The sequence below is a fragment of the Panicum virgatum genome, chromosome 2N (assembly GCF_016808335.1).
Source record: "Panicum virgatum strain AP13 chromosome 2N, P.virgatum_v5, whole genome shotgun sequence".
Lineage (NCBI taxonomy): Eukaryota > Viridiplantae > Streptophyta > Magnoliopsida > Poales > Poaceae > Panicum > Panicum virgatum.
This window is the reverse complement of record NC_053146.1, coordinates 16,986,071-16,999,499: the sequence shown is the minus strand read 5'-3', so window position 1 is coordinate 16,999,499 and position 13,429 is coordinate 16,986,071. Positions and strand designations below refer to the sequence as shown.

The 13,429-nt window shown below is 49.5% G+C and overlaps 1 long non-coding RNA gene across 4 annotated transcripts; it reads left to right on the top strand.

Annotated features, from left to right (window-relative positions):
* Positions 1 to 10,764: 10,764 nt before the first annotated feature.
* On the top strand, positions 10,765 to 12,911 carry LOC120659880. 4 transcript variants are annotated; one of them, XR_005669246.1, is made up of 5 exons: positions 10,765 to 10,909; positions 11,016 to 11,244; positions 11,823 to 11,915; positions 12,010 to 12,071; positions 12,554 to 12,911. It is a non-coding gene; the product is annotated as an uncharacterized LOC120659880 (long non-coding RNA). The 4 variants fall into 4 exon arrangements; XR_005669243.1 differs by having other exon boundaries at positions 11,013 to 11,244; XR_005669245.1 differs by having other exon boundaries at positions 11,013 to 11,244; positions 11,782 to 11,915.
* Positions 12,912 to 13,429: the final 518 nt, after the last annotated feature.

The following is a 13,429-nucleotide window of genomic DNA, read 5'->3' as shown; positions in this document are numbered from 1 at the left end:
TAAGTATTAGTTGGTATCCTTTCCAAGGGTGACCCCGTACATAGAAGACGCACTCGTAGTGCAAGGACCCCGTGAGGAGGATCCCACGGGAGGTACAACGCCCAGGAAGGACGTTTTCAGATAAATGGAGTAAAGGTCTCAACAGACCTCGAGCTTTTAGTTACTTCAGTTGGTATCCCAAGGAATGGTCAGAATTTCAGGATGGTTACGTAAGAACTATGGTAAAACCAACCAACCTCGCATAATGTCAGATACTACCAGTTGGTGTCATATATAAGGAACGGTACACACCCGAATGAATGGAAGAATGGAGAAGATCCACGATCAACGTGTTGAATCTGCAGAATCGACAGTGCCAGTGATCTTTTACCCTTACGAAACCCTAGGAAGCCTTTAATCTCGGGGACGAGATTCTCGTCAGGGGGGAAGACTGTAACATTCCGGATTTTTCCGGAATGTTATAAAGTCGAAAAATGTGATTTTCAAAAAAAAATTCGTGGCAATGCTGTAGTTGACAACTTAAGTAGGAATTCTGCCTCCTCAATAATCCTAGTAAATAAACATTTCAAATATAATAAAGGATAATGTATTGCTAGTGTGGGAACATTTGGAGTTATTGGATTTATTTGGCTCTACCTTGTTTAATTCGAATTTGGATTTGGATTTATTTTATTGTATGATTTGTGTGGAAGCTAAATCGAGGTGTGCCCCTCAATTTAAATTCATCTTCTAACGTTTGTGTGGGATTTAATTTGAATTGAGCCATTCAAATTAAATCCATACTCTAACAACCCGCTAACCATCTCTAACCCTAACCCTCAAACCAGCCCAGTCTGCCCTAACACTTGCGCACAGTCCAAACCGGCCTAGCTAGCGCCACCCCTCTTTCCCAGTCACTTACAGGCGGGCCCCACAAGGCAGCGCCCCATCCTGTTCCTCTTCCTCCTCCGTTCCTTTTCCGCCTCGCCTCCGTCGCTTTCTGCGACGCGCTGCCCGCCCGTCCGCCGCTTTCTGTCCCTTTCTTCGCCACGCCGTCCGACGCCACCATGCCAGCCCCGAGTCGCGCCTGGCCTTGACCACCCCGCTCCCTTTTCCCTCGCGCGCCGCCCTACCAACCCTAGCGCTGAGCGCCCTTGATACAGCCACGCATCCAGGGTCCAAACGCCGAGGATCTCCGCCGTCCATGCCGTGCCCTGGCCTCCAACCCTAGCGGACACCGCCTATAAAACCCGCGCCGTGGCCGCCACCAAACGCTAGACCCCCATGCCACTTTTTCCCAGCCGCCGCCGCCAAGAACAGAAGGGGAGGGAGCCGTGAGGGAAGGAGGGGGAGAAGAGAAAAAGGAGGAGAAGGAGCAGCGGCCCGTGGAGCGCCGCCGCCGAGCCAAGGAGGAGCCGGAGCCACCACGACACCGAGGAGGACCCCCAGCACCACCGTCGCCACTGACGAACATCGACGCCAGAGCTCTGCACCACGGCGGCGCCCCCGATCAGCTACCTCGACGGAGCAGTGCTGCATGGCACAGCACCGCCCCGTCACGGCAGTACCTCTCCGCAGCTTCGCCCTTGTCGTCTTCAACCCACCAGGTAGGACGCCACCTTGCCGCCCTCGACCTCCCTGTGTGCTGACCGGCGACATGTCGATGAACCGTCCGTAGAAAGCCATAGCACCCCATCCTATCTTTTCCGCTTGCAGGGACCCAACGCGCCACGTTCCACCCTGCAGACCGCCGTTGTTTGTCCTCGTGGCGTTGCACCACCGCCGTGGCCACGCCATGGCATTGCCATGGCCATGCCCGGCGTGCACGCTCGTGGAAGCCACCCAAGGCTGCACCTTCTGGCCCCTTGGCACGCACACGTTGAACCCGAGCCTCGCCACATTCCACTGGACACAAACACAGCCATGTCGTTGCGTTTATGACAAGACGAGCCCTTTCGCGCATTTCATCGAGCGCTCACGGCGCGCACGCCCACCCAGCCTGCACGTGCACACGACCGCACCTTGCTGTCCACCATCACCTAGAACGCCGCCCTGGCACCGTTGCACGCACACACGATGCTCCCGACACGCCCGTGCACCCACAGGTGCCTTTCGGCAGTCGGCCGAATACCTTGCAGGCAGCCACCAACCTACGCTTGCGCACCAATGCAACACCGCTGGCTTGTTCGCCGCATCGCCGTAGCATTCCACCTCCGCCTTGACCTTCTCTGCCTTGTTCTGATCCTAGCCGCGTGCCACGACCGGCTTGTTGCACCGCCGTGGACCGGGAACGCCCGCGTTCCATGTCCGAGCATTCGTCCAAGCCACTCCAGACCAAGCCGAGCTTTGCCTCGTCGCCGCCATGGTACACGCACGTATGCACGCCAGACCGCACATGCCGGCCTTGGCTGCTGCACACACGCGCCAGCCAGGCCTTTGTCCTGTTCACACACCACACCACCGTGGGCCTTGTCCCGCGCTCACGCGCATGGCCCTGCACGCGACCAAGCCGCCCAGGACCTGCCCTTCCCGCCTTGCATCGCCATGTACACCTCACGGCCGCTGTAGCACCACCAGCCGCGCCTGCACGCGTGACCTAGCCCAGAGCCCAGCCTAGCCTTGCCTTTGAACCTCGCCGCCTGGAACCTCGTCACCGTCGCCACCAGAAGATCTCACCGTCACCGCCCGGAGGACCTCCACCGTCGAGCTTTACCTGAGCCTTCGCCTGACCCGCCTCTCCGCCGCGTCGGGTGGACGTGCGCACGCCCGTGACGTCGCGTCGCGGCAAGCCAAGCCGCATGGGCACGAACACACCTGGCCAGCACACACGCCACCATGACCCGCCGTGCCCAGGATCTGCCCGCGCGCGTAAGCGTCGCCCGGGCCGGGCAAGCCAAGGCGTTGCCTTTGCAAGCCAAGGCGAGCTCTGTCGCCCTCGTTCCGTGGCCAAGCCACCACCGCCGGGCCTTGGTCGCCGTCGCCACTGAGGAGAGGCCGCAGCAGATCCCGTGGCCCTATCAAAGAGAGGAGGAGAAGAAAAGAATAAGGGAGGTGAAGAAAAAAAAGGGAGAAGAAGGAGGAGAAGCGGGCCGCCGTCGCCCTTGAAGCCCGTGAGGCCTTTGGGCCGCCTTCAGCCCAAAAAGCCGCAAGACTGAGCCGGCCTGCAAGCCATATACCCAAGCCGTCCCTTTCGTACCGAGCCGAACCGAGCCGGCCTGTGAGCCGCTTCTTGAGCCTATCCGCGAAACCGAGCCGAGCCTTGATGGGCCGCCAGCTTGCTTTCGGCCCGTTAGCCCTTGCAACCCTTTTTCTTTTTCCTTTTTAATCCTTACACACAGGCCCCACTTGTAAGCGTCTGATGTTAGGCTAACCAGTGGGACCCACTGACATGCAGACCCCACTGACTCGGTTGACCAGTCAATGGTCAACGTTGACTTGGTCAACGCTGACGTTAGTAGGGCCCACTGTTGACGTCAGCAGAGCTGACCCGAGGTGACGTCATCACGCCACGTGGCATGCTCTGGTGCTGCCACGTGTCACCTTTGTGTTTTTCTTTTTCCGATAATCATTTCGTAATTTCAGAAAATGCTTTAATCTTTGAAAATTCACAGTAATTCAACCGGAGCTCCGAAAAATATGAAACCAGTTTCATAATTCTTCTAAAATCATGATCTACACGTTAGAATATGTCTTGTTGTGAGTTGGATCTCTTTTGAGCAGTTTTGTGCATTCTTGCACTTTGGCCCATGTACTTATACGTAATTACGGTTAGGTCCTGACGAGGAGGAGCTGACCGACATCCCGGACGACCAGAAGAATCCAGAAGGACATACCCGGAGACCAGAAGCCCCCGGAGGACCAGGAAGACTACAAAGACCTATCAGGTTCACGCTCATTCGCGATTGAATACCTATTAGACATTGCTTGCTAGATACGCTACGCTCCCAAATTGAGTGTGATGAGATGAGCTTGCATGGCCATTTACTTTCTGTATTCCTTGTTTCCCATACTTAGCTTTGATTGATACATGCTATTGCTACTATGAGTGAGATTTGAGGTATGAGAATATATGATGTGATAGTCCTTGCTTGCTGGAAGATGCCTCCACATATATAGGAGTTGGGGATAGGTTACAGCGGGGCGAGCGGACCCTTTCTCTGACCTTAGGGTCGGGAGCTAGGGGTTGTGTGTTGGGCATGACCCTGTGAGCACCTGTGATGGGTGACGAGCACCTGTGGCGGGTGCAAGGCCGTTCCCGTGGGAACATGAGTTGAGGAGTTGAGGTGGCGATACCTGTAATGGGTGCCGATTGCGAACCATGTTTACGGAACGCAAATTGTGGACGAAGATGCCCGCCCTTGCGGGATTAAGGAGTTGACTTTGTGGCCCTAGTGATGGAACTATGTCAAACGTGCACACCACTTATCCTTTATGAGGGGGGACCCAGCCCGAGCTAGCTATGCGCGGCACCATTACTGCAGGAGGATAGTGTTTCAGTGTCAGGGGGAGTGGGCAGGACCCTTGAGCCCCCGATCGCAGGATCCATGGAGATTCCATTCTAGATAGCTTCACAGCCCCGGGCAACCTACTGCGGGTGCACGCGCCCCAGACCGGGAGTAGGATGGTGTCGTAGCCGTTAGTTTCGTTGACTGGTGCCTCGGAGTTAGTCGGTCGACGGGTCGGCTGGTGACGGGGCGAGTGGGTACAGGTGTACAACCCCTGCAGGGTGAAAACTATACGTATAGCCGCGTACTCGGTCATGTACAACTCTGAATCTGGCACCACACTGTAGGTAGATCCACGTATACTTTTCTACCACCCTCTAGTCTACTTTTCCTGCTTGGATAGCAGCTGAGGTGCGGGGAGATGGAGTTCTCGCACCGAAACAGGGTTGAGACAGTTGTAGTGGAAGATAGGAGACCGGGAGTCCGGGTTACCGAAGCTGCCCATGTTGAAAGGTGTTTGGATGACTTATACATATACTGCTTGCATAGGAAGACATAGCCTATCCTTGGCATTATCTTTTTACCGTTTGCATCAACCATAAAGCTTGCATATGGATGGTGACGTGAACCTATCCCATCCTTGGGGATAGCCTGATAGATGCAGGATCCGAGTGAAGGAGTCGACAGGATGACAAAGGAAGATGATGTGAAGGATGGCCCGAGCTACACTCCGAGCTGCCTGTGGAGAGGATTCGTGAAGATGAAGAATGCCCAGAAGACTAGATATCGTTTCCGCTTTCTATTTGTTTTCTTTTAGCCCAAGGGGCTTGTACTCTTAGATTCGTATTACAATCCTTTGGATTATGTAATAAATAAACCCTTGTGATGTTGTAAACGTGAGTTATGTCTATGATATTCAATTGAAATGAGTTCTGTATGTGATAGCTACTGATCCAGGGACTATCACGACGATACAGAGAGTCGGGTTCTCCTCTCGGGAACCCGGTCTATTTCAACATTGATCCCGATTTCCACTAAGAAGCTTCTCCACAAAGGATGGGGGTTTTCACGTCCCCCGCACAAGGTCGTCCACGCCACTCCACACCAAGTCGGAGGGTCGTTGACTTTGCCGGCGAGCCTCAAAGCTCCAAGGGGTCGGCGTACCAAGATATCTTCTTGGTTCACTAAAGAACCACAGCACAAAGGCTCAAGGCCTTGCTCTCTCACTCTCTAAAGAGCTAACCTAGCACTAACACTCTTAAATGTGTGCTAAAAACTAAAGATATGATCACTAAACTCTTGGATGGCTTGGAGATGTTCTTGGGTGTGGGTGTGATGTTCTTGAACTCCAGCATCCTTGAAATAGCCGGGGGATGGCATATATATAGCCCACCAAGTCCATTGAGCCGTTTGCAGCCATTGGGCATTTTCTGCACATAGCACCGGTGTATCCGGTCACTCACAGCTCTGCACTATCCGTTGGCCTTCTGACAGCTGATGTGGCTGTCACCGGTTAGACCGGTCTATTGCACCGGTGCTTCCCCGGTTCAACCGGTCTTGAAAGAATCTTCAGCTTCTGACTTGAAATTGCACCGGTGCCTTGCCCTGGTGCACCACCGGTTCAACCGGTGCTGAAGAAACTTCTTCTCGGCCACTTGACAGGCTCTCTAAAGGATAGAGCGGTGAATACACCGATGTCTCTATCTTGGGACCACCAGTTCAATCGGTGCTACTTGAACTTCTCCACTTGGCTCATCTCTACACAGACCAATGCACCGGTGCCATAACGTTGGTGCATCCGGTGCCTACCGGTTAGACCGGTGCATGGTCACCGGTTCAACCGGTGCAGCTGTTTTCTGTAAAACTCGTCCATTTCAGTATTTCTTTGAGTTCTTTTTCATGTTTTGCTTTGCTTGGGCTTTTTACTTCATCCCTAGGATCTATAATTGTTCACTTTGACAAATTCATTAGTCCCATTGATTGCGTTGTTACTCAATTACTAAAATCACAAACAATGGCCTAATGGGACCATGTTCCTTACAATAACTCTTTTGGGATGAGTCTTTACGCTAGAAGAACCATAGTTGCACGTCTAGATAGTATGTTTAAGATTAATTTTTTTTGTGAAAATTAGTTGGAGGTTAAAGTTTTAAGTTGTCTAATTCACCCTCTTCCCCTCTTAGGCTACGAGGATCCGATCTCTTTCACCCGTGAGTCGGGCAGTTGCGCGGGGTACCGATCTGGATTCCCCCCGGCACCGTGCAACTGTTCGGCAGCGTGGCGGCACGGCCGTAAAGGGCTTCAACTGCATCTGCATGCGTCATCACCGCACAGCGACCATGGTGGCTTGCCCCAAGAATGTCTCGGTCAGGGACCGCACGACGTCCACGGTCGCCGCCTGGTCCTCCAAGTTGTCCTCCAATTCTCATGGCGAGCAAGCCGTGGCCCCCATTCCGGGGCTCAGGCACGCTTGGCCTCATGGCCCCGGTGAAGGCGAACAGAAGCCCTGACCTGCCGTCGGAGGAGTTTGCGAAGACAACGAGTGCGCTGGCGACGAGGGATGAAGAACAGATCGAACAATGGCATCAAATGACGGTGAGCACCTCGGCATTGTACCTTGCATCGAGTCGCCGAAAGTTCATCGATTTCCTCTGTTCTTCTCCTCTTCTTCTTCACTTCTCTGTCGAAGCAAAAATGCTGATATCGCGTAAAGAGTAGTCGTGTGCCAGTAGACAGAATGAAACATGAACAAGCTGCAACCAATAAGTTTCCATTGATCTTTGAGTATGTATATATACATGAGGAACAGATGCCAGGAACGGGCATCACACACGCACGCATGCATGGCAACCGCTCGAGAAGGAGCGGGCGCTCATAAACCGCCCGTTGACCCCAACGTGTCAAGGATGAGGACACATACAAATTAAACATATAATTCGTAACAAAAAGAAGCTACTGCGAGAGTTAAACCAGTAGGACGACGAGTCACCCACTCGATAAGTCTTTTTTGAAGGCACCGCGCGCTGCTGGATGGATATCCATATCCCATCGAACTACTACCACTAGATTGCTGGATGCAGAACATGATTTCCCTATGCTACCCATTCCCAAGCCAAGCTCTCTTTGAGCCGGTCTCAACGTACGGCCACATGCTTTGTTCTAAGGTCTGGCTTAGCCTGTTGCATGGGGCAGTGGATGGGAACAAATGATATCGCAAGCTGTTAAATCATGCGAGACCGGAATGGAGGCTGGGTTACGTTACGTTCCTTATATAGCAAATGACTACTGAACAACTTAACCACCAAAAGCAAACGGCCTTGAAGAGATGCATCTAATTAGTTGCTGCCGGTGTTGTGCAGCCATGTGCATGTGGTATATTATTAAATTCTTGGAGATAATATGCGCCATTCATATATAGTGCACAGTACACACATGTTCATGGACATTGCTGAGTGCTGACCGCAAGCAAGCTGGCCAGCACATCACCGATTGGAGACAAAAATGCCAGTTTATTGTCAGCAACGACGCACGTCGTCGATGGTTGCATCCATCACAGCTTAATAATGGCAATTTGTGCTTATGGTAGATGTTAACATTTCAAACTCCGGGCCTGTTTGGATACCAGTGCTAATGCAAAAAAAATATGCTAAACTTTAGTATTAGCATCTCCAAACAGGAGTGCTAATGAGAGTGCTAAAGTTTAGCAAACTTCAAAAAATATGAGCAAAGCATTAGATGGGGAGAAGGTGCTAATAGGTTCCATTAGCATGTGATTAGCACATGGCTCCAAAAAAATTAGTTCTAACTTTAGGATTTGAAATTAGCTCCTCCAAACAGGCTGTTCTGTCAATTCTGTTTACAGGTTTCGAATGTTTTCCGTTATTCTATCATTTTGATGATTGAGAGCGCTGTGAAAGGCATGCACCGTGGCAAACAAATGAGAAACGGAGCTGACCATGCGAACATATGGACTGGACTTTACTGACATGCATTACTGCAAAATCATCCATCCTTGGCGAAAAAACCTTGCTGCAAAATTAGAACGGACACCGATAAGTTATTCATGTTTGTTCTATACATATAGCCCAGCAGACCGCGCCTCACACAGTTGGGCCGGGGCTGTCTACAACCGTGTGGTACGATGAAGAAGAATAGGGACAGATACTATTGGCACGACCATCCAGCAAGGCTACACCATGCATGCTTCGACAGTTTTAAAGGTCTCAAGCATCCAAGCTCCGCGTGCGCTCCCTTGGTCATAGACTCACCAAAATCCAAAACCTACCAGTGTGATCAAAATCAAACGATGAGACTACCTGGCGATGCTGTCAGACAACTGGTATGGCTGCCGAACAAGATTTCTCGGTGCTGCTCATTCCCAAGCCAAGCTCTTCTTTAGTATCTCTCGACGGCTCCATGCCTTGTTATCTAAGCTAGGTACTCTAGCTCAGCCTATTGGGGCTTTGTATCGCCGGGAAGGATATCACACGTAGAAACATGACGCGCGAGATAGGAATCGAGTCTGGGATTCTTATATGTATAGTGTGGACTACCGAGGGACTCAACCAAATGGGATGTTGAAGATACATTTAGTCCGTTGCACCTGCCGGCTGATGTCAAAAGGACCGGTGGGCCGCGGGTAGGAATTAGGGGTGGATCCAAAATTTAATTCAAAGATATTCAAATGAATCCCATTATTTTTATATATAGTGTATATATCTTGTATATGTATTCCAAAATAGAAATTGATAAGCTGACCTAATATATACCCAACATTACAGCCACCATCGTATGAGACTGATCCCAGCTACCACCAAAACAATAGCCCTCCTTAAATTTATCAACAATGGAGTGCAAAAATCCCAGGGACATCTTTCTTGGGTGATATGATGGCGAGTGTTCCAAACCAAAAGCAAAGACATCATATTTCTCAAGAAAATTCAGATCCTTGATGAAATCCAAGAAATTCTGAACACTGCATATGTTAAAGTAAATGCAATCAGCCGATATAGGTTAACCCAAATGGTATCTAATCACTTCTGTCAAGGGAGCCAACCTTGGTTCACGAAGATGGAGAATATCCTGCCTTGGTTCAGGAAGATGTAGAATATCTAGCTGAGTAGCAATATGAACTCCATGTTTTAACAGAAATTGGCAAACAGAGTCAAATCTTCAAATATCCTGAAAAAAGAAGCTTTCAGCCAAAAACAATATAAATATACTCAAGGGATCGGATGATAACAGCCTATAGGCCAATGTATCTGAGATAATTGTTTTTTATCGTTTCTGCTAAGCTTGTATCATACACATCTCGATAAACTTAAATGGCACATAAAATTTTGGGGAGCCAGTAAATTTTAATGCCTCCACCATCCCTTCAAAGAATGGGACCCTCTCTGTAGGACTTCCATCCTTCAATCGACTCGTACCATCATTGAACCTATGAAAACTCAACTTAGGACGGAAGTCTAATCTAGCATATAAATTATTACAGAACTAAGTAGAAACACACTTCATAAGAAAAATCACAAAATCTTCACCAACTCTAGATGTGATCTTGTCTTCTGCAATTGTGTGTGATGAAGTTCCACACGCACTAGGGTGAAACTTTGTAGGTTCCTCCAATGATGCTTCAGGTTTATTGCTCCCTTGGTCGTAGACTTACCAAAATCGAAACCCTACCAGTGTGATCAAAATCAAACGATGAGACTACCTGGCGATGTTGTCAGAGACGAACTGGTATGGCTGCCGAACAAGATATCCCGGTGCCGTCAATTCCCAAGCCAAGCTCTTCTTTAGTATCTCTCGACGGCTCCATGCCTTGTTATCTAGGTCTAGCTTAGCCTATTGGGACTTTGTATCGCCAGGAAGGATATCACAGGTAGAAACATGACGCGCGAGATAGGAATCGAGTCTGGGTTTCTTATATGTATAGCGAGGACTACCGAGGGGCTCAACCAAATGGGATGTTGAAGATACATTTAGTCCGTTGCACCTGCCGGCTGATGTCAATAGGACCGGTGGGCCGTGGGGCGGAATTAGGGGTGGATTCAAAATTTAATTCAAAGATATTCAAATGAATCCCATTATTTTTATATATAGTGTATATATCTTGTATATGTATTCTAAAAATATAAATTGATAAGCTGACCTAATATATAGCCAACATTACAGCCACCCCTCCCCTCCCCACTACGCCTGCTAACGGGTTGGGGCGAAACGGGTTTTTTGGGGCGGGTTCCATAATGGACTGTGTATAACCGGGTGAAAACGGGTCCTCTGAACTCACGGGTCGGCGTGGGTTGGGTTCACAAAAAAGTGGGTTTGGGGCGGGTTGGGTTCCCGTGCTCCCATCTCACGAGCGGAGCGGCTGCCTCACGCAAGCGGCGGCGCGAAGCTCATCCGCCGCCAGCTCGCTGCCGTCGTCGCCGCGCCTCCGCTCCAGGCTCCAGCGTCGTCTCCTACAACACCGGTAGCAGATCCAGGTGCTTTTCCTCCAGATCTGCTCCCCCATCTTCTCCTTCGTGTCATCTCCTTCTCCTTCCCCTTCTCTTTCTGTTTCTTGATACGATGGTGGTGGTGGAGCAGTAGATCCATGGAGGGGGAGGCAAAGTAGGCCAACGGCGGCCACCCCGAGTCCCCGTTCGTGGCCGGTCAAGCAAGCCGAGCAGCTAGCGACGAGCTCGGCCAATCACCTGGACACTTGTCCCCTCCTGTTCCTGACCTGACCCGCAAATCAAACGGGGTCCAGGCGGCATCGTCATCCCCGACCCCTAGCCCCTTCTCCCAGCAACCTTCAGCCTCCGCTGCGCTCCGGCTGGTAAGAGAGCTCAATGCTCCTCTCCTTCCCCGTGCCGCCTCGCCACTTCTTTACTTCCCGCCTGCTGCGCACGTGGATCTTGGTTCTTGGGTGGTGAGGGTATATTTCGACTCTCTTCTGCAAACGATCCATATGCAAGCAGTTTGAACTGAACCTAGAACTGACCCATATGGTTCTTGCATATGGACTAAAGTTAGGAATGGGTTAGGTCACAAAAGAATGAGGGAAACACATGTGTTTTGTTTTCAGAAGAACGTCGGGTGATCCCTTTTGGCTTTGGTTTACTCGGTCAGTTGTTCCATGAATTGCTGCATCAGGAATGACTTATTGTTCCCGATTAGATCCTGAACCTTCTTTAACCACGAGCACCAGATGTTTGAGAGTTGAAAATCTTGTTTCTTGCAATAATTCTGACAGAAACAAGTGAGGTTCCCCTCCAGATTAGGTACATTAGTGACAAAAACATTTAGATGTTGCCTCGCCTGATTGTGATCTTTAAATTTTAATAGATACCTGTTCTGTCTTATATGTGCAAAGATTGGCTTATTGCCTCGCCTCCCGATTATATGCTGCATCAGGAATGACTTATTGTTCCCGATTAGCTCGATGATTCCACAAACACTTGAAGCTCTAGTTTGCTGCAAAGATTGGCTTTATAAATACCAGTGAAGGTATAAGTCTTCTTATATGTGCTTCACTTTTTTTCTAATCTGGAGCTTGTGCATTTTCTCAATTAATACCCCTTAGCCCTTGTACTCATGACAGGAATCTTTGATCTGCGAGGCTTCCGTGTTGAAAATGGTGATCTCCAGTTCTTAAAGTTTGTGGTAAGTTCATAGCTATAGACTTAACTAAGCATCCCTGATTACCTTTTTTGCTGTTTAGACTATGGAGGTATGCATGCTTACTCTTCTGCATATAAGGCACATCAGTTCAGTCCCTGAATTATATGTGTGGTCTGAGGCATTAAACAATTATCTTTATTTTGTTGATTTTCTCTCGAGAGACGGTGTTCATTAAACTTGATTTTGGATACATTTCTGCCATTGCCATGTCTGCATCTAACTTGAATCTACTAGATTGCATTTCTTTACTGATCATCGTGCTCTCCAACCCACACATTTCTTTTCCTCTGAAAATCAGCACTGTACTTTCTGATACAATACATATGTCTTAGCATCTTTACCATAATCCCCTTTTTTCTTGTGTTACAAAATTTCTAGTATTATATATTTTTTTGTAGAACCTATCCAATAGTATATCACTTTCCAGTACTGATATAATGCCATTTTGTTGCTGACCTTGGCAGATGCACCATTGGTAAGCCAAAGACAAATATAGCTGGGAGGGATTGTAGAAGCTCGTCAAGAAGTCAAAGCACTCAATAGAGTACAGTCGATCAAGCTGGCTGGGGATGGCGATTTGCTGAGAAGAAGCTGATGATCTAGGAAGCGATACAGAGGAGATGTCTTTTTCACTGGATTTCGGTGGCTGTACAAGCTCTAATTTTGCACCATTACATGTTCCTGAAACGATCTAACAGTCACATGTGTGAGGCATGGCTCTGTCTATCTGAAATCATGTTTGACCTTGCGTATGCTGGGTTTGCTTTTGGAACATTGTCATTCTGAACCTGATAATCGATCTTCAGTGCGTTATGACCTGAACCTGAACAGGTCTGTCCGACCTCAGTTCAGTTCGCACTTCAAACTTCAGTGCGTAATGATTTGATCCGCCAGACGGGAGGCTGCAACAGCAGGTCCTGTTCACAGAATGGGAACAGGTGCGTAATGTTTCTGAGCAGGTTTAACCCACAACCACGGAATGGGTTGGGGTGGGTTTTAGTCATTAACCATATGGGCAGGGTCGGGGTGGGCGATTAAATATTTGGGTGGGGGCGGGGTGGGTGAAGTTGTGCTGTGACACAATGGGTAGGGGCGGGAGTGGGGTGGGTTTATACCCATTAGCAGGCGTACTCCCTACCCAATAGCCTAAATGGTCAAATGGCCACTGTGGGCATGGTGAAAGCTAGGGATGTAAACGGATCGGATACGGACAGATATTATCAATATTGTATTTGCTTTCACATTTTCTATCAGATTCGGATTCGAACACGGATAATCTCGGATACAAATACGAATTCGAATTGCTTCGGTTATGAATATGAATAGATGTGTATCGAATA